The sequence below is a fragment of the Apteryx mantelli genome, chromosome 15 (assembly GCF_036417845.1).
Source record: "Apteryx mantelli isolate bAptMan1 chromosome 15, bAptMan1.hap1, whole genome shotgun sequence".
Lineage (NCBI taxonomy): Eukaryota > Metazoa > Chordata > Aves > Apterygiformes > Apterygidae > Apteryx > Apteryx mantelli.
In genome coordinates this window covers 7,599,219-7,621,175 of record NC_089992.1, presented here as the reverse complement: position 1 = coordinate 7,621,175, position 21,957 = coordinate 7,599,219, and the positions used below count along the sequence as shown (strand labels likewise).

General features: G+C 42.8%; 1 long non-coding RNA gene across 2 annotated transcripts in view; it reads left to right on the top strand.

Moving 5' to 3' along the window:
• Positions 1-21,957, top strand: part of LOC106482517 (uncharacterized) — a 66,306-nt gene that overhangs the window by 1,595 nt on the left and 42,754 nt on the right. The gene's annotated exons all lie outside the window — the stretch shown is intronic.

The window sequence follows — 21,957 nt, the reverse complement described above, 5'->3', positions numbered from 1 at the left end:
CCTTAAGAACTCATCTGCTCCTTATTCCACGACCATTTCCTTGCCAATAACAACAGTTTTTAATTACAACATACAACATCTGTCCAAATATAAAATGAAGTGATCACAGAGTTCAAACTGTGATCCATTTAAATGGGCATTCTCATGGTATAAACCTCCTTGTGCTGCTGATTCAACATTTTGCATCTGTGAAACAGAAGGAATTTCTAGAACGGATTTACTTTTTTTTCTGCCTTCAGCAACAAAAATATGCTAGTCACCCTCACTTTGGTTCCAGGTTAATTGATCTACTAGTATTTGACCTCTCTAAGATAACAGTAGTCCTTTTCTTAAGATTCATGAAAACTGTGGTCCTGATTCTGCGAATCAGTCCACGTGTGCTGAGCATGTGAACAGTACCATTAACTAAGCCAGAGAGAATAAATAGGGTGAACTGGGGAGCCCATGCTAGGTCATTGCTAAGATATAATTCATCAGTTTTGCTCTCCAAGGTTTGTATTAATGTGAGTTTCACCACTGCGAGATACTGCTTATGTCCAGGAAGAAGGGAATGTCGCCACTGAAATGAAAGAAAAACAGAGAAGGGGGGAGAGAAGAAAGAGCTTATTTCCTTCCTGTTAAGCTCTGCTGTGCCTATATTTCAGGGTATTGTTTATGTGAATGTGTCACTAAACTTCGAAAAAGATTACCGGGAAGTCTCTCTGCTGGCAATGTGGTCATGTCCTATAGGAAAGGCAGGAGTGAAATAATGCGTGGTTCATAGGCTTTCCCAGCCAATCGGGAAGCTGTATCAAATGCCACCCACTCTATAATAAAGGCATCCTGTGTTTTTTGCAGGAAGTTCTTTGGGATGAGGAAATTTTGATATGTACAATGTGCAGAAGGCCCTCTGAACTGTCTGAATCACTCATTGTTCCAGCTTTCTTTCATTACTTGCTTTTGTGTAGTTTCCAAAATGGGGCCCTAGTTTATTTCTGTTTAGTTTAAAAAACAAAACAAAACAAAAACAAAACAGCTGGGCAGAAGGTCGAATTGGTGTTGTGGACTCTTTCCCAAACATTGGGGTGAGCTCTGCTCACATGATTTTATTATTTGTAAACACTGACCCTGATGTTGGTCCTGCCTGTTCTGAGATGTTTGCCAGCTGCTCTTTTTCCTCTATCAGATTTCACTTAGTCTTATACTGCCATTCCTCTTGCAGTGCAGTGCTTCTCCATAGGAAGCAGTACAAGTTGTAGGGGCTTCCAACGTGAGGACCATCTCTGGCCACTTACAGAACCGTTAGACTTTGGGTACAAATTTTGCTCTTACTTGTGTATGTGAAATCAGAGCTGCATGTACTGGGCATGTACTTATAAAAGACACTCTTCACCTTCAAGAAGTAATACTTCTAATTACTGTTTTATCAGCGCTCCCAAACTTGACCTATGTCTTCTATAAACATACAGCAAGACATTTTCTGGGGTGCTTATGAGCTAAAGCCCCATCACATGAATGACTTCATGGGGGCATTCCTGTTTTTCTGGGTTCTGCCTTAAGTGCACAACCACTAGACAGAAGTGAGAGGTAAAAACTAGATGATGTCCCATGCTGATCCTTACCCTCCTTCCTTTTGTGTTCCTTGGGCAAGGAGAGCCAAACTGCAAAGATTTCTACTAAGCATGCTCAGAGCTGAGTACTGCCAGCTTTGCAGTGGGGTGGTGCAGGAAGGGTGGGCAGCACACAATCCTTCTTGAGCATGAAAAATGGGCATTGGAAATGGACCTACTTTTTTTTTTCATGATCGTCTTTGATCTTCTCCTGTCGTTGCTGCTCTGGTGCAGAACTGGCAAGGGGCCCTGAAAGCTTTGTAACCCAAGTCATTTTGTTTCAGGCCACTTTTTAATGTAACCAGACTTACTCCTGAAATACATACTCTGCAAATTTGCAGCAGTATTTGCTGTATTGTGTATCAGTCTAAATTCCTCCAAAATGCTCAGTCTGAAACATCTGTTACTTGACTAGCATAAACCAGGCAGTGGTGGATGCTAGATCTGGCGACACTGTTTGACTTTCAGTGCTTCTTTGGCTGTTTTTGATGTTCTCATGGCAGATATTTCAATCCACTAAGACTTTAGGCTGAAAGCCAGCACAGTGAATTAATATTTATTGTCACTACAGAGCTCCTCTATTTGACAAGGTGCAATTGTACTGGTACGTGTGGTGTCAAACATATTCCAAACAGTCTAGAAATGATAAAGCTCAGGATTCTTCTGGCTTGTTTCTGATCCCACTTAGAAGTAGGCTTATGCTGTTGGGATTTATTGATGCTCAAATGTGAAACTGTACAGTTAGGAAGAAAAGGAAGGTGTTGTCCACTGCAAAGTGTAGTTAAGTCCGTTTGCATCTTTGTTGTGTTCCCTCCTTCCAAGGATCTCTGTGGAGGATGCCCACTCCCACAGATAATTTTGGTGTGTGTGTTTGTGTGTGTTGCACCTAGCAATTCTGCTGCTTCTTTTGGCAAAGCAATAATAAAAGGATTACGTCTTTCTGTGGCCTTCTTTAAACATTGTGTTTGGAGCCTGGAGGCCCTGGACTCTCCATTCTGCAATGCAGTGGGGCATTATACTCCACCACATTGTGCGTAATGCTGAGGAACTGTTCAATTACAATTTAATTTGATTTTGTTGCTTAATTAGGACAGATTGGGCTTTGTTCCCATCTGTTCAATAGAAATCTCAAGCGACTGATTCACAGGAAAATAATATTTGAGCTCTGATCCATTTTTTTTATGAGCTGTTAAAGGTATTTAGTGTAGTCTCTTCCCCTTCAGATGTTAAAGAGGCTGAACCAGTGGAAAATGGCTTGACTTGCTTGAGAACGAGGCAAGAAGCCCCAGGGGGTAGTAGTACCTCCTGAGGACGCTAACTTTAGACAACATAAACTGATCCAGCTGTCCTTGCTATCTTAACTTCTCAGGCAATTTATGTTTCTTTGGAACTGGAAGAAGGAAAGTTTACCCCAGAAGTGAAAAACTAAACCAGCTTCAAGAAATAGCATCTTGGAAGGGAATCACAAAATGCAATGGAGAGGAAAAAGGGCCCTCATTTCAACAAAGGTAGTGTAGTAGGATCTTCCAGTTCTTTAACCTTGCAATAAACTGCAGCCATTCAAGGACTCAGCTTTCAGAATAACATTATACTTGCTCTTCATATTAACACTGAAACAAGTAAATAGGCTGTTAATGAGAGAGGGGAAGAAGCTTGGAAGCTGTTTTACAGTCCCACCCCTAAAAATGCATTTGAAGTGGGAAGCAAGAGATCCAAAATCTCTTTCAGATGGCAATATCCAAAAGAAATATTTGCAGATTGTTGCCATATAAATCATCTGTAAATATTGCTCCTGGATTTTAAATTGATTTTGCAATCCTAGATACATATTCTCAAGATACTGATGACTCTTCAAGTAAATGTATTTGAAATGAAGAAAGCATCATTTGTATCACATAGCTTCAGGGTTTTTTTTTGTCTGTTTGTTTTTGCCCTCATGGACACTTTACTGATATTTTGCATGCCATTTGCCTAATTTGGGAATCATTCCTGGTTCCTGGTGTGGGATGTGGGATTTCACAACTCTCTCCTTCAATGACATCATGTGGTTTGCTTGGAACAGAGCAGTAATAAATCAGAGCAAGGGGAGTTTACTAGTCCCTCTGTAATAAAACCATTCAGATAAAATATTTGGGGGGTTGAACTAATTTGGGAGTGTTAGGATAGTAAATCACATTTTCTGTGTAAATAGGACAGAGGGTCCTATTTGGATAGCTAGGAAACTAAGTCCTGGTTAAATTTCCCCCTTAGCAGAGGTTAATGTGAAGGCCTTCGCTCCTGAGTACTTTGGTAGAAGAGAAGTACTTTGAGAAGCAGAGAGGAAATTCAGAGTCAGTGAAAAATGCAGAGAGTATTTGGTTTCCTTTCTGATGAGAACCTACTTTTCTTTCCTGATATAAACATGAACCTTGAGGAGAAGGCTTTGCTGATTGTAGGGGTGGGAGTTGGTTTAGCTTTTCCCCCCTGCTGAGCTGTTCTTCCAGTTTACACCTGTTCAGTATCGTTATAAATTTGAGCTCTCACTAGCAATTGCGCTTTCTGTAGCAGAATCTGGTGCTGGGTAAATAGACAGAACTAGTGTTTCTGTATGCAATTGCTTCTGGGAATGGCACATTTCTATATTTATGGATGCCTATTTCAAGAGCGTCCCCATTTGTGGGGAAGGCTCTTTATGCATTGCTTAGCAATGCATGTGAAGCTCAGGCTGCCCTTTCCTTTGTGCTCTCTGACGGCCTCCAGGCAGCACCCAGAGGTATTTTCAGCATTCAGAATAGGGGAGAATTTGCAAGAAATTGTGCAGAGAAGGAATAAGCAAAGAATTCAAAGCTGACTAAATCGCTGGAGTTAGGCAAGTTGGATCTGCAGGAATGAATAGGCGTTTCTGTGCAACAAATGAAATGTATACAAAATGAGGCAAACTGCCTTCCCAAGGATTTTTTGTAGAAGTAATACACCTTCTGGACAAAGACCAGAGATCCAGTAAGGCAGGAAGTAAAGTGCAACATATAAAGCGCTTCATGAGCGCACTTCAGATGGAGCAATCTAAAAGCCCAAGCTACTAGCAAAGGTACAAATCAAGGAATGACCAGGTCAGGTATGATCAGAGAGCCTTTGAGTTGGTATGTCAGATAAGAGAGTACATGATAATTGTCAAGATTAATCATTTTTCCAGTGACTATTGATAGATATATAGATATTATCAATTTGATAGACGTATAGATATTATAGATAAGCTCAACCAATAGTGGAGTAAAATCAGTGCCTCATCTGTCAGGAGTGAGCTGAGGGCTACTGTGCTAACCAAATACCAATGAGCAAGCAGTAGTTTCAGATCTACTTGGTCAAGTCTGACTCCTTTGCACATTCCTAGTTAGCACCTTATATTAGATTGTTATTTCTATAACCCTGTGAAGCATTTGTGGCTTTCTACAGACACTTAGAATCCAGTGTTACTGCTGCAAAAGACTTGCAATTTAAGTTTATGATAAGCAGGAAATTTCTTTTATATAAAGGTTGGTGAAAGCGTTAAGCTTGAGTGTAGAGATTCTCTCTTGAACAGGTTCCTCCAGAATCACTAATATACACAATATCACAGTGTAGCAGTTAATCTGAGAAAACAGGGAAAGGAAGGACACTGGTAAACCACAGATCTTTGTTTAGTTAGGATAACAATAATCAAAGAACACAAAAGCCGATTATGACTTTGCCTCCTGCTGCTTCCCTGGCTATTCATGCAGTAAGTACAGCCTGGCCTGCCCAAGTGCAACCTGAATGAAATCAGCACATAATTCAAGTCATTTTTTTAGATAATTTGCAGATCGAATCCTTAGACTGTTTTTCTTCATCTCAGCTGCATAAAATAAACTCATTGTGGCAGTAGTTGCTAATCTTGCAGCCTCAGATGGCTTTGGGGGTTTATTGATGATGTTATAGTGACTGCCAAGTAGCAGGACTTCATCCAGAACTACAAGTGACCTGGATATGAAAAAAACAAAACTGGATTTTAACCCATTCTTTATCCTAACTCTTGGTCTGGTTGAACTATTGTGATTCTCAGTCATGGCACTTACTTTACCATCCCGGGAGATGAATCAGATCAAGTCAATGCAGTATTTCTATGAGTATTTCTATATGTGTGCTGTAAGATATAGTATTTCTGATGCATCAGTACCCGCTTACCCATGTCCTAAGAGTGGTTTTGTGTGTGTACATACATAGTTAAGGACCTGTAGCACTTTTATAAAAGTAAGGGTCTTAGTCCTGCTATCCAGAACAAATATTTGGGAATTCAACTGTTCTTGTCATTGATACCTCTTTTCATTTCCATATAAGTGTTATGTCCTCTGCTTCCTACTCTATACCCTTCTATGCATCACTAAGGAGTGTTCATCCCCAGACAACTTCATTGCAGTAGCAGAGGGAGTCATCTGGGGTTGTCTGCGTAGCACAGTGCAGAGCTGTGCCCAGTCCTGCACAGGTATTAGGAGCAGAGAAACCATCTGAGTCCCTGTAGGATGCTGCACTAACACGTTTTGGTCATTACCACTATGAAAGCAGTCTCATTCGGAGTGAGCTCAGGGCTGTCTGCGCACCATTTGCCATGCAGGACTGCCTTTGGAGCGTGTGGCTGGTCTTCAGAGAGCCTGAAGCTCCCAGCAGCGCTTTATGATTTGCCTGTCACACGGTGGAATAGCTCACCTGGTGGGTGCCTTGGGACAGGCTACTTACCTGCCCCGTGCCTCAGCTTGCTTATTTGTGAAACGGGGATACTGATCCTGACTGCTCCTTTGCAAAACGTGTTTCCATACCAGGGAAAAGTGCTATGGAAGAGGTAGTTATTCATACAAACAAGACTTGTCAAACCATCTGCTTGTAGTTCACCGGAATCCTAAAACGCAATTAAGCAGGTATCAAATGAAACAAACTGTCTCCTGGCTTTACTGAAATTTCCCCCGTTAGAACAACAGCAACCTTTAATTCAGGTTTAACAGAGCAATGCATGTAACTGTCATCCAAGTGCTGGCCTTTCCCTGCGGTGCCGGCATTCCCCTGGAACGACAGTGCTCACGTGTTGCCGAGAACAGCTCTGGCGGCAGCATCTCCCCTGTCGAGGGTCTGGAAGCTGTTAGATTAAACTCTCACGACGTCTTGCTACAATCTTAGGAATCAGTGCTCAGGATAGCACATCACAGATGCAAAAGTGGGAAGGTAGGAAAAACATCTATTACCATTGGCAGCCAGACTTCAAGACCCCTGATTGAACCCGATCTAATACTGTTTCATTGCAAGGCAGATACCAGAAGGGGGAAGTCCTTCAAGGTACACTGGTAGAGGAAAATCATTATGTCCTTGCTTTGGTTTGTTTCTTTCAAAAAGGCTTGAACTCCGTGGCTTGTTAGTGGAATTTTTGTTTGGTGGTTTCTGCTGTAAATTACATGGAGGAATTTGTCTGTTTTTATTTTAGAGATATAAGTCTCCTCCAGCCTTTGGTTTGCTGGAGGGTCTGTAAGGATGAGTGGAGAGCTAGTACGATTATGACATTACCAGATCAAAAGATGAGCAATCAAGAAAGGAAGAATTATTTCTTAAATTGCTGAAAACTCACTGTTATTTGTTATCATCTATTTAATTCAAATATTGGCAAGACACCTGGTGTGGGAATTTAGATTCAGGTATCTCATCACTTAAAAAAAAACCCTCACACCTACTTTCCATGCCGGTTGAAAGAGCAAAGAATAAAGGAAAATGTCTTGATAGGCCTCAAATAACAAACAATTTTTTCAACTAAATTTTTAAGTCTCCTTTACACATGAAAAATGTAAAACATATTTGTTCCCTTTACAGATCACTTTAAAATAAACTAAATAAATGTAGCTTTTCCCTACTCAAATTGTCACCTAAGCCAGCCTTTGGTAGTTGCAGTTTCTACTCATCTCTTATTTTTGCTGTTTTAAACACCACTTAAAATATTTTGAGTGTGAAACCAAATAGAGCTGACAATTTTCAGAAGGAAGCACTTTGAATAAGGTTGGCTCTAAAGAGTTTGCCTGGCACTGAACATCTGCTGTCAGTGCTGTTATGAGCACGGTGCCACAAGCCCTTCCTTACCTGTGGGATGCTAACAGGTTTATTGCAGTTGAGATGAGAGATGTCTAGTCCATAAAACTTTGCTGTTTCTCCCCTTTTTTATTCCCCTAGTCCAAACATCTGAGAAAGAAAGTAGTGTGTATGAAGGCAGGAATCTAATAGCACTGCTTGGAGCCAAGCATAACATATAATCCTCCCTAGGGAGGCTAATTCACCATGGCCCTAGCTATGAGGAGATGCTTTTCTAGCCTCTACTCCAACTTCTGTCCCCAGCCAAATCTGCTATGCTTCTAAACCCGAGTACCAGGTCCCTACATGCACGTGTCCTGAGCCAGATGTACTACTATCTGCCAGCGCACCTCAAACTTTACCTCAAAGCAAGCCCCTTGAGATTTCAGTCTTAAACTCTGTGCATAGCTCAACTCAATGCACAAGGTGGACCTTGTTACGACGTTAACCCCTCACACAGTCCAGGGAATGGCATGCCCATTGTCTAGAAGAAGGTCCGATAAAAAAAATTCAACTCATTTGCATTCAGCTCAGAAAAATTTCCACTTGATGTGTAGTGCTTCCTGCCAGGAGAATGCAAAGCCTTTTTATTATACTAACCCCCCTCCAAATCCCTGGGCAGTGGCTAATAATGTCTATTTCTTTAGTGTACTTCAAAGTGTTTCTTCAAAGCCTTCACTACCTGAATAACACCATAATGACCTTTATTTTACAGAGAGAGATAAAGCTGAGCTCGAGAGCAGTGTAGGCCAGTGGAGTAAGGAGCAATGGCACAGTGTGTGCTGCTTGCAGATCTGTGCGCATCACTTTGGTTGAGCTGTGTGAGTGTGAAATTGGAAAGGACTTCTAGATCACAGAGAAATGAATTCATGCAGATGGTTGCCCCCTGCTTCTTGGATAAACGGACTAATGGGCATTAGCTCATACCAGATAGGTTGGGGGATGGACGTACAGGGAAAGATCAATCTTCTGCTCCCACACAGCACAAGCCCTTTAGCACTTGGGTGCTCAGGGGCCACTTAAGCAATCTGGCTTTTGGATCTCCTGTCCCAGTTCCAGCTGCCTGGTTGCATTGCTCCATCATACCATTCCTGCAGATCATTCTTCCCTGGCTGCTGGCCTAACTCCTCGTAGGGAGGGATGTCTCAGCATGGCAGTCAGGCATGCGCAGAAGAGTTGCTGTAGACTCTGGCTAAATATTCCATTATCCTGGGGCTTGTAGATAAGTGATATATTTGCAGTTGACTGTGTGCAGAGACTCCCCTCGGAGTCCGCCACCTGCTCTGGTCCCCTTCTTCAGTGGATTAAGGGAGCTGCAGACCACCTGCAGGCTACAGCAGATTCTGAGTCCTGAACCCTGTATAGGGAGAGAAGTTACTCTCTAGAGTCCCTCCTTAGATAGAGTTATAGGTTTAAATCCAGCCCCAAGTACTTTAAAAAAGAAAGACAGGAGACATTTTCACTTGTCAATTTTCATTCATCAGCAGAAGCACCAGTGTGGATTTCAGGAAAATAAGAGATTTAGTTATACTTCCCTGAATAATCTACTCATGTCAACGAAGGTTGCTAATAGATGCTCTGCCTGAGCATTTGGATGGAAATTAATACATTAAGGAGACAAAGCCTTGTGCAGTTTGCAGATGTAACAGTAGCTCAGTGAATGGAAATGATATAGAGTTTTATTATGGAAGATTCTCAGTCAGACATGTTTGTTCTTGCCTGCTAGAAGTGCTAGAGGACTTCTCTGTTGTTTTCTTTCTGGATTGCTGTAACACTTATCTCTAGGGCTTCAGATGAAGCATGTCCCCATACACTGCACCTTCCTAGGATTTTTCTCCCCACAGCACGATCTTAATGAGCATCACCTTTAAAGCCTAAAGGCACTAGGACATATTAAACTTCCAGTCTGCCTCGCTCTGAAATTCATTGCATTGACTTATTTTCACTTTGAGTTTCTAGCCTATCCAAATTCCTTTGCATTATCTTTCTGGTTTCCCTGGTGTTTGTGATCCCTTTCAACTTCATGTCACTTTTGTGAATGCCTGTCATCCTTTTGTTCAATCCTTCTTTAGAGTCATCAATAAAAATGTCAAAAAAAAAGACCAAAGACCTGATCTCTGTGATGCCCTAATAAACATAATTCTATAACACAATACCTATCTGTTTAGTATTCCTTCTTGTTTGCAGCCACTCAGCTGCGCTTCAGTCCATGGACTATTACATTCAGATCATCCAGAGAGGTACATTTATGACATGATATTAAATGATTTACCAAATCCAAACATGCTCACTGATTTTTAAGATCAGAAAGAAGCATGAGAGCATCAAATCTGCTCCTTTCAATTCTCAATTAAGCCTGCTAATATGTTTCACTAAAGCATCTCTTCCAGACTGTCTTGAGTTGAAGACCTCATGAGATGGGGAATCAAGTACTTAACTTCATTAATCATGCATATTGCTTTTTTATTTAAACCTTATTGTTAAACTTAATCTGGCTTTGCCTACTAGCTGTTGTTTCAGTGTCTTTCTTCTCTAGAGTAAAGATTGTCTAGTATCCAATCATTTTACCCTATGGTTATCAATGTTTCATGCAGTCATTTTATTTTTCTCACTGACACTGCTCTTGATTCTGCAGGCTCTTCTCTTCATGTGTACTTGTGCAGTCAGTCAATCCCTGTGGTGAAGAGGATCTGCTTTCATGGGGCAATTTGCAGAGTTAGGACTATAATTTCTAATTCTACCCATAAACAGACATCTGTCAACTCTGGCAAGACTTATTTTCCTGCAACTCTTACTATCGCTTGTGGGTTTCCTGGTGTATTTTGATTTTCAGCTCTCCATACATGACCCATTATTGATCATACTTGGGTAGGTTCAGAAATATCTATAAACAATGATCCTGATTCTCTCCTCATGGAAAGGTGTGCAAGTGCAGAATAACTGCTTTGAAGTCAGTAGAGTTACACTGATGGAAAACATGTATAAATGCGAAGGGAGATGGACACAATCTCTTTTAATATCTTCAGAGCACGTCATGCAGAAATAGCATCCCAAACAACAGCTATATTCAGCTGTTCATCCTGTGCCTCCAGTCATTCTCAACACACTTCAGATGTCATCTCCCAGCTGACAAGAAACCCAACTAAAACAAAAATGGATTTACCTAATTTTCTTCCCCATTATGTGAGGCTCATAACAAAAATGCAAAATGACCGGCTGTATTTCAACAGTGGAACTGAAGATGCTAGTTGACTCTCAGGTCTCAACTCTCACTGCATCATATTTCCATTTGCAAAGGTCAGGGTCAAACCTGGTGGCTTTTTGCTCCAGAAAAGCTCCCTATAGATTACATGGATATAAATATATTTTTTCAGATTTAAACAGGGAAGGAGAAAAAAAGCAAAGAAAGAGCCACAGGATTTATTTAATAGAAAAAGTCTAATTCCCAGGTGGTATAATTCAGCATAGTACAGGGTAGTTGTTCTGACTTATATCAGTTGAAGACTGGGACCACTCTGTGTCTGCTCCATTTCCTCACCCCGTAAATTGTGACCAGGATGATCTAGGCTCCACTTTGTCCTTTTATTTCAGTCAACAAGGGCTGCATCATTCCTTTCTCTGTGGGAAGGACAGTGACTCACCTGCCATGACATGGATCCAGGGATTCCCCTGGGCCGTCAGTGGAGAAGAGACAGGCAGGCCTCTCCTTGCATCTGTATCTGTGATGAACAGTAATCCCACAGGCAGGGAATTGAGAGGAGGTGGAGATATTTAAACATTTTCTTTACTTGCTAAACATACCTGAGAGTCTAAAGATATGGGTCTCTAGGTCCAGGCTTAAGCTTGAGAGCTGTAAATAAGGACTTGTAAGCTACCCTAAGCTTGTAAATCTCCCCAGCATCCTGAGAAATCAACTGACTTAGGAAGTCCTAAGAGAACACACTTTATTACGCTGATTACTCAGGGTCGAAAGTTAACTCCACCGCAGGCTGCAGAGATTGGAGCTTGCAGAGCAAAAGGAAAACAGGGAACAAGCAGCACCAGTAAGGGGCCCTTGGTGCCCGAGTCACCGCCAAGGCAGTCAGCAGAGCTAAGATTCTTCTTCTCATGGACTGTAGCATTAAGTGAATGTGCCCAGGAGCTGCCCGCAACACCGTGCAGAGCTGACTGTGCCTTCAGTTTCCTGACATCGAGGTTGCCAAGGAACCAAAGTCACCGGATCGCCTCGACGACCATCTGCGTTGTTTCATAATGCATCAAATATGTCATGGATATTTATCCCCGGGGCCTTGATCTTGACACTTGCTGCTGCGTTTGACTTGCGTGGTAGCGAAATGCCACAAAGTTAAACTAATTATTCCAAAAGCAGAGAAGGTTAAAAGCACTGCTGTGAGCTCAATGCCACTGCTGTGGGAAATGATTTTGCTATTGGTTTTGGGCTTGACAGTGTCAGAAAGGCCCACGTTTTATATCCGGGTGCCCAAAGCTAGGCTTCTACATACATAATCAGGTGCCTAAATGAATGCCAGGCTGTGAATTCAGGCTGTAATGTGTTTGCTGGGGCTCCTGTTGCCCTGCCATGGCTTTTCATAACGTGTTGGCTCTTAGCTCGGCTCCCTGGTCGTGTGGTTTCCCATGAAGGGCACGCTCTATAGGTGTTCAGGTGATGGAGAGCACAGGACCTGCCTAAAGTTTAGTGAGGAGAGCATTAAAGGCATCCTGCCTTCCTTAGACATCCTTTCACAGCAGAGGCTGCTGTGGGCCTGTGGAAGTGCAGGTTTCCCCAGGGGAAATGAAGCCAGAGAGGTGAAAGGAAGCAGCTACTGTGGAGTGAGGAAGAGGGAGACCGAGTCAGGCAGCAGCACTGACCCAAGTCCTGCATGGGGAAGCTGCTATACAGCACATCGGGGCTTTTCAGAAGGAGAGGTCAAGTCTTGCCTGGCAAAGTTACATCCTGATAGTTTCTGTGATGAATGGGAAGTAATTTATGCAGCAAATGTGCTACCATGATGGAAATCACTTTGCTGGAGAATTCATGTTGCTCCACTTAGGTCAGTTCATGTCATCTCCCTGTGCCTCTCCCCTAGCTCCTGCAGGACACAGACACCAGAGCTCGCTCTCCCCGTGCCCCAAGTGTCGTTCAGGTTATAGGAGTGACTCAAGGCATCTGCAGGGGGTTGGCTCTGTTGGGAATAAACGGTTATACAGAGATAGGGGGGAGAGGAGAGGGACAACAAGCTGATCCTGTGGTGATCTATTTGTGGGCGGCTGAGAGTTGTTAGGGAGTTTCAGCAAGTTCCTTTTCTTTAGGAACTGAGTTTCAGAGGAGACATCTCTATTACTGTGCAGGACCACGTGAGATGTTGAAAACGGGAACCCCAGCTTGCTGGCTGACCTGATTTCACTGGACAGTCTGGGTAAAAACATGTTTGCAGCCCCCATCAAAAAGCTGCTCTGACTGGAGGGAGATTGCAATGACTTTATGCTGCAGCCTATGCCATCTGCAGTAGGTAATGAAACTGCTAGTGAGCAAAGGGATGTAGAAGAGGCTGTTTTCTGGTTCAGACTCTAAATAATGGTGGAAGTTGCAATAGGGCAAATCCTCAGTGGGAAACAGCAGGAAGAACAGAAGCTGGAGAGTTCTGTGTTAGGGTGTAAAAACATCTTTGGGACCTCAGGAATGACTGTCCTTGTGAGCTCTTACTTCATTCTCCATCATGGAGCTGTCAAGAAACAATATGTGAACACTGATATGACCTGGGGACAGGGCTTCAGTTCTCAGTGAAGAAGGGGTTAAGTCCAAATAATTTTATATCTTCCCCCCCCCCCCCGACATATAAAGAAGGACTTCAAGTTCAGGAAACATTTCTTGCAGAATCACAGAATGAAATTTCCCTCCTTGTCGAAAGCTTTGTTGCAGTGCAGTGCAGTGCAGTGCAGGTAGGCTGGAAAGACCCATAGAGCAGCACGTGACGGAGGAACAATGCCAGGCTGTTTTGGAGATTGGCGTTGCTGCAGTTTTCTCTCCTGCTATATTTCAAGAGGCTTTTAGTAACTCTTGGGTCCTCTTAAAACTGAGATTGTCTGAGTCTTGGCAGTATATTTTGAGCGCCCAATTTGTTTCATGGCACAGAAGCATTTGTGGACCATGATGTTTCTATGTCAACATGTGCTTGAGGAGGTAATTTTTTCAGCAGAAGTGGCAGGTGTTAGAATCCAGCTCAGAGCTCTCTCCACATCATTATTTTTGGTAAAGGACTTTTTTAATAAGCCATGTTGATCTGTTTTCTCTATATGGGATTAAAGGCACTTTAGGCTCACACACGGAATTTCACTTTATAAATCTGTGGGAGTGCAGATTTTCTCCACTCTTGTCCACTCTTGTTATATTGCCTTTGTGAAATGGGAATAATAAAACTTGTCTGCCTCCTGAAGGGGCAGAGAGAATTAACTCTTTGAAGTTTGTAAAACCATATAAATGCCTTGCTATTATTAAAGTTACTACTACTCGAGGCTATTAAACAGCTGCCACATTTCACTTCAGAGGAGGTTGCCTTGAACTGGTAGGTGAAGCGAACTCAGTATATCACAGGACTGTATATCAGGATGTTATGTTGAAAAAAAAAGCTTTGGGATCTGTTAGGTTGAAAGGCACTATATAAATATGAGTTATTTGTAGAGAAGGATTTTATAACCTTATCATTCTCTTCTGGTATATCTCTTAATCTAAGGGTTTTCAGTATCCTATATGAACGTTTACTATGACCTATATTAAGCCTCAAGCTCCTTCAGTGAATATATTTTACATTTACATCATTTTACAGCTTGAGACAATGCAGCAGGGACAGATTCATTTTTTTTGCCCAGATCACAGCGTAAGTCAACAATGGACCTGATTAGGCTGCTTTGCTAATCAGTACTTCCTAGTGATTCACAGCACAGAAAATGGAGAGAACAATGCAGTAGCTTTAGGAAGAGGTGGCCTCTCAAAGCAGTAATGATTTTGGAACGTTCACAGCCTTTTCCATGTCCTTGAAGCTTTTCTAGGAAGTAACTGAAGACCGATGGATTCATTTAACAAATGCAGGCTCCCACTAAGTGGTTTTGGATTAGAGGTACAAGGGCAAGTCCCTGAGCCTAGTTTCTCTGTGTTTGATCCAAATACACCTGCTCCCATACCTTCCATATGTACTGCAACAAGAATAAAAAATGAAAACTTGTGAGTTTCCCAATTAATACAGTTATGGAGACTCAATGAGTAAATTATACGGATTGGGAAACTGAGGCAATGAGCTGGTATTTCAGGCACTTAATCCTGTATTCAAAGTAACAGACTCTTTTGATTACTAGATGTAGGATATAGACCCAGATAAGCATTTCTTGAAGGAAGGTGCTGAGGACTTTATTGTTCCTAGTCTTTGCATTTCTAAACTGGGAACCTTTGAATCTGCTTTGAATTGTCATCAGCAGAGCAAAAAGATTTTTTCCAACCTTTGACTTGGTATTTCTGCTTGAGAAAAGGTGAGACAAGAACCAAATCTTGATCTGTAATTCTTTGCCGGTGCAGAAGGACATTTCTGAAAAGCGACTGTTTTAGACTCTGTCCAGTAACTCCACGAGCTTTCAAAGCTGCAGAGCAACAACACAGCTGTGTAACTTTCTGACTTCTTCTCAGACAAAGGCTTTTCTCATGATGTCCTTAGGATAATGTGCACGGGAAGTTAACAATATGTTCATATGGAGTGGAGGAAAGCCAAGATATTAGTTGCTTGATTTTTCTAATACCAACTTGTGCCATGTTCTTATGTAGGCCAATAAAGGCAGGAGGGACACATGCACAAACCCACGGCACTTCTCTGGGCACGAGGTTGCAGGGCAGGTTTGTTTGACTCAGTAATCCCCTCCCCACTCTGCAGGGAGCTCTGCCTGTGCCGCTTCATTGCATCTGTACCTCTGCCGAGATTCAGCCTTCCTTGCCTGTCCTTGAGCCTTCTCTGCCACATTTCAGCGTGGGACAACCTGACTGGCGAGGTAATGGCCAGTGATGCCCCTCTTTCCAATTCCTAGTGCTGTAACAAGCTGTGTGTGTCTGGCAGGGGAAGGAAAGCAGCAGGATTAGAGTCCTTCCAATCAGCTCTGCAACCTGCTTTCAGGCAACCAAACCTTGTCTTTATCTTTGTGATATTTAAAAAGCAGCAAACATTACATTTCCCTGAGGTAGTTAATCAAGTGTGTCCTTGGCTATACCAGAATGTAAATTTGTCAGGTATCCCATCAGGTGCATGAAGGCCACTAACCAATACATCCAAAGGAGACTGTTATTGCAGAGAATGGACTCTAAACCTCCTTGCAATGAAGCTGCAAAGCAGGCAGTCTTGGAACAGCAGGTGGGTCCCTACACAAAGCAAGCTGCCAGCCGGATTGTAGGGCCTCTCCTCTTGCCTGTATAAAATTACACTGAAGTATTTTGGAAGGTGCCACCCTGCCTATGTCTTCTCTTACTGAGTGGAAACAGCATAGGGAGCAGGAAGCATCTTCCCTGCAAAGTTGTTCTTGGCTCCCTCAGCCTTGGACTGAAGCAACTTCATCCATGGCCGAAGTGGTAGTTCAGCTGACAATTCTGTTTAATGATGGACTGCTGTTTAGATTGCCAGTGAAGTGCACACTGGCTGATAAATTACACATCAGGCAGCTACAGATTGGCTCACTCAAATAGCAGCCTGTAGCCACCAGTTCTTATATGATGGCCAGATTTTGGCTTTAGCACTGAATGGCTGTTTCCTCTGTCAGCTTACCAAGAGTCCAAGATGTTCAGCCCTTCTCTCCCCGGCTTCTGTTTCGGCTATTAAAATTTTTCCCATTGTACTGGCTCACCGTTGCTACATACTCTGTTCTCCACCTGAAAAGGAGAAACTGCTTGAGGCAGGGAGAATAAAAAGCCCACTTGGCCCCCCGGAGGGATCTGGCCATCCTTAGCAAATTCAGAGAGCTTCAGGGCCTGAACAGTCTGATGATCCTCTTTCCTCATCTGGCAGAATTCCTGTTGTTTATGAATTTTGAATCTGTGTAACAGAAGACTGTACCAACATATCATTTCATCTGCTGTAACAAGCAGCAGGCACATTTGCACAGGGGTGCCGGGGCATGTGTGTGAACCTGTGCTCGCTGCTGTGGGTTGGAACTGGAACAGCTAAAGTAGGTATCCATGGCCCTATGTGGTTTCCTGTAGCCTAGGTCCATTCATTAGTTTCTTTGCCAAGTATCTTGATTTCAGACACACAGAATGTAGCCCCTAAAATGCATCTGTTGCTTTATGTCTTCAGAGTATTCAACAAGCATTAGCTGATTAATCTCTCTAGTGTGGCCTGTAAAATAGGTAAATATTATTCTTCTTTTATAGATGGAGAAGTGAAAACAAGAAGATACACTGGCTCTGTCAAGCTAACCCAGTAAATTGTGTTAAGGCCAGGAGTAGTGAAGAGTCCTGACTGTTGATGGCAGTCATCATCTGTGCTGCCATAGGTATATGTATGTGCGGTGTCCTTTTCTAGAGGAATTAACAGTAGAGACCTCAGACTATTCATTTCTCATTTGTCATCACAGTGATATGCTGAGATGCAGCATGAATTCTAATTTCTAGCCCTAGAATCCACACGGGCTTCGCCAAGCACAGAGTTACCAGAAGGGACAAAGTGGAGTGTGGTCCCCCTCCTCAGCATCACTTTATGTTACCTGCTCAGCTGTCTCTGCTCAGCTGCATTTACAGGTGCCATGTGAGTTAGAAGAGGAAATTCTGTGAAACAGCCTCTTCTTTTACATCCACTTCATTTACAGTTGCTAAATAAATCAGATTTTGAAGAGGCATCTGAATTTAGGATGTTTCTTTGCACTGAACCACTGAACTTCCCAGCACTGTTGAACATTGTAAGCAACCTTCACACTGACAGTCTGAAGAGTTTTGGATCTTGTCATCTGAAATCTGGTTGGGAGAAAGGTGAACTGTATTAGGGTACCTTGGATTTCAAAAGCAAAGAAGCTTCCTATTACTGTTTTCAGTTTGAATTAGAATTTTTCAAAATTATCCATACAAACAATACGTAGCTGCCAGCACTGCAGGTGGAAATTATTTGCATTACTTTTGCATGCTTGCATTTTGGGTAACAAAAGTCTTATTAAGAAAAAAATACAGCCTAAGAGCTTGACATCATTTTGCCCTGTTTGATGATGAAAAGTTCTTTTGTTCCTTCTGCTGCTCCTGTTGTTTTACACGGAGAAGACTTCAGTAAACAGAGAGTGAAGCTGCACAGGCAGCAGCAGAGAAGAGGATTAAACTCCAGGAGGGAGGCACACATGATACCTGGAGGTGACACATTTTGTACTGAACATTTCATTAGCTCCCACAAAGCTGTCTAGCTGACGCCTGTTTATTAGCCACATACATCCCAAACCAATTGCCCATGTAGCTCTGCAAGAGATCCCAGCGCTTCATCCCAACGGTCCCGCATACCAAGCAGGAAAGCTACAGATTTCAAGCTAGCCCCTCAGTAGGAGATATAATTAGGGAGTCTGGTCCATCAATATTTCACCACATCTCTGCTCCGTGAGGGAACCAGCTGTGAGATGTTTCTCTGTAGCTCTTGTGCTTCTCAAACTTCTCTCTTTGACAACTCTTTAGTTTAAACAAAGGTTATTTTGGAACTGGAGCTGTCAAAAAACAGCAACTCCAGGAAGAGTTTCCTTGTTAAAAAATGTTGGCTCGGCAGCACCATCTTCTGTTCTGCCCTTTAAGCAGCCTTAGATGTCAGGCTTTACAAATGAGTGTGTGTGTCTTGGTTAGCTGGGGGCAAAAGAACAGTTTGAATAAGATTGAGTGAATGTTTTCCATGATGAGAATCTAAGCCATAAAACAGATATAGCACAACAGAGAGGAAGTGTGAGTACAGCTATGTAGACCAAGGGGGTGACAGTAGGGTTGTGGCTCACAGAAAGGAGTGGTAAACCTTGGTTATAGATGAACCTTGGGACCATGATCAAATCACTCAGAGCCACATTTCTGAAGCGGTCTCCCAGATAGTGTACCTTCATTTTGGTTGTTGTACTCTTGCCTACAGGAACCCCTGATTTTTCAAAGGTGCTAAGTCTTGCGGTGGCTTCAGGGGATTTCAGTGCCTGCTTTGAAAAATCTGTCTTGCAGTTTCTCTGAGCCTCACTTTTCCCAGATGTGTAACAGGGACAATATGATGTAAAATTTGCTAGGGTTGGGGGGGAAAACGTTCTTCCTTGCCAGAAACGTTCCTTGACAGTTGCTCTTTGCTGGTGCTGCGTAAAAGCCAGGTATCACCACTACCAGGCAGAATCAAAAGAGAGATCCAGGGAAATAATAGGAGGAAGGGAGGTGGCAGAGGGAAGGTAGGACTCTAGCAGGGGCCTCGAGGAGCCGAGTCAGATTGGTGAGTTCTGGTACAATAGTGAAAAAGGAAAAGCTGTTGCTTCTCCCAGTTCTTCAGAGCACATTGGGATTCAGGCAGAGATCTGTGGTATGAAGTTTAAATTAGGAGGGCAGTTACAGTCATTTCTCATATTTACTTCAGGCTGGCTGTTGTCTTCTCCCAATGTTCTTCAGTCCCTCTGAGCTGGTAGCTCACCTCTTTTCACCTCTGAATGCGGATCTGCCTTTTCCACTTCGGACTATCACCCTCTTTCTGTCTGAAATCTAATCTTCATGACTGAGGTTGGTAACAGCGATGAACCTTTCCTTTGTTTCTCCAGTCACCTTCACTGACAGTCATAGCCCATGTAACGTCACTCCCCCCTATGTTTAGAGCACTGCAGTAGCACCCATTAATGTAGTCTAAGCACTCAGAAAAGCTCTGTTGACTTTGTCTTTGCAGAATCTGGCCCGATATTGCACTGTACAAATGCTTACATGTAACTCTCCATGTGTCACTAGGTTGTGCGTGCTCGTGTGTGTTTGTGTTAGAGAGAGGATATATATATATATATTTACCTTTTACTTTAGTGGATTGTATCAGGCCCTAAGCAATTAATATCTGGACAACTCAGATCCTTGCATGACAAACATCACCCAAGAACAAAGTGTTCTTATGAAAAATACAACAAAGCCCTTAAATCTGAAACACAACAGCTTCCTTGTAAGAGACACTCTGTGGCAGGATTCTGTAACATAGCAATCAGTCTCTTTTTAATACCCAGACCAGGGTAATGTAAGAAATACTTGGAAAGCAGCCACAGCTTTCACAGCAGCTGCTGCTACATTCTTCTCAGGATTAAGTTCATTTCAATTATAGAAAGGCTTGTGATCACCTGCTAGGGGGTTTTCAGCAGTTCAGGAGGCCGAGGGAGTGTATACAGCTATATTTAAATACCAAACACAGCATACATACCATTTGCAGAATACTCTGCAGACATTCCCTAATTAAATGTTTAAGTATAGATTCCTATTTCCTTTATGGCTTGGTATGAGTGGATTTTTTAAAGATCCATATAAATCCTAATTTAATTTGGAGAAAATTTAAAGGAACTGAGGAGACTGAATAAAATGGACATCACGCTGTGCATCCCTTTGTTACTGCTGCATTGCTCAGACTGTGCCAGAAGAGGGCTAAACATTATACCTTTTGGTGTTGCTTCAACCCTAATTTGCTTCATACAATGAAACACATGAAAAGCTCTGCCCCAGTGTAAATGACAGCGCACAGATGCCAATGCACATGAGTGCTGGCTACCACCTCAAAAGGGGGAATTTTATTTTGCACTGGAGTTCATAGACTATGCAGGCAACAAAAAAGTCAAGGCTAAGAAACCCCCTGGAAGCCCTCCATGCAATGTGTGTGGAAGACTCTGAGGGAGGAAAAAGAGGACTGAGAGCTATTTTAAACAGATAGAAAATGAATGTCCACAAAATGGTCTATGGTAGGAGGTTGCACAGTTTCAAACAGCCCCTCTGCCAGCCAGCGGCCCCAAAGATCTCTTCCAAGATGTAATTTGGCCCAAGCAGCCAGGGCATAATTGTCTGCAGTGTAAAAGAGCAGAAGTTTATCGGGATCCATCAGGGTTTTAAGTGTGCATAGTACTTACGGCCTGTGCCATTTCCCTCCCTGCTCCGATCCAGGTATGACCACAAACAGAGAACTCTGGGGGTCCCAAAATTCAGTAATATTAAAATGTTGCCCTTCTGTGCCCTCATCTGTGGGAGGTTTGCACAATTAGCAACAGATGGTCCCACAAAAAATACCAATATCCTCGTTTGATTGTAGGAGAAGCCAGACATGAAGAGGGGCAGAGCCGTTCACCCACAGCTGAACAACAAGGTGGGTTGCTAAAACCCTTTGGTCAGAGCGCAGAGCAGCTGTGTTCCTGATGAGACAACCTGGGCTGCACTCACTGCAGGCCTGCAGCCCACACTTCCAAGTCAGGCTGGTGGGCAGGTTGCTGCCACGGGGAGACCTTGGCCTTCTGGTGCCCATTGTGCATGTAAGGAGGATCTCACATTCCAGGGCTGATCAGCTGGATCATCACTAATGCTGTAAGAGGAAGATACTCACCCTTCTTCCTATGCCTGTTTTGTGATCATCAGAGACCACAATCACTGCGAAGGTGGCAAAACTGCTGGTGAGCCATGGCCTCTGTGTGTGTCTTCCTGCTGCTTTCGTTCACACCTGTGTCCGCCTAGCACAGCATGCGATCTGCTTGGGTGTTTTGTTCTCATTTATCTCCTTTCTTTCTGTAGTTATTTCAATCAGACAGTGAGGGATCACTAAGATTCAAATGTCACAAACCAACTAGTGACATGCTGCTCACCAAAGAGATGTTTGCTTGTCATGTCCGATCAGCACCATGAAACCATCACGGAAAACGTGCTGCAGCTAAAAAGGACAGAAAATAAAGAGGGCAGAAGACTATGACAGCTCAAGCAGAAGGGAAGCCTTTCAGGGCAATAATGGCAAGTAAAGGCCTTGGCAGCTGTGGGAAATGACTCCTAACAAGAAGGTCTGGCACCTCATCTTCTGATAGCATAGCTGGCAGACAAGTCACAACTATGATTTGACCTGGGGAATGATGTGATTTGACTGTCCTTTTAAAAATAAATTAGGCAATGGCTAATGCCAATTTTTATGAAGTGTCGGAATGACAAAAGCTTCCCACCACTTTCCAAAGTGCTGTCAGGAGGTTATTCTCAAAGGAATTAATTATGTCTAGATAAATATCTCCATAGAGCTCTCCAAGTATCAGACCAAAACATCATCATGCA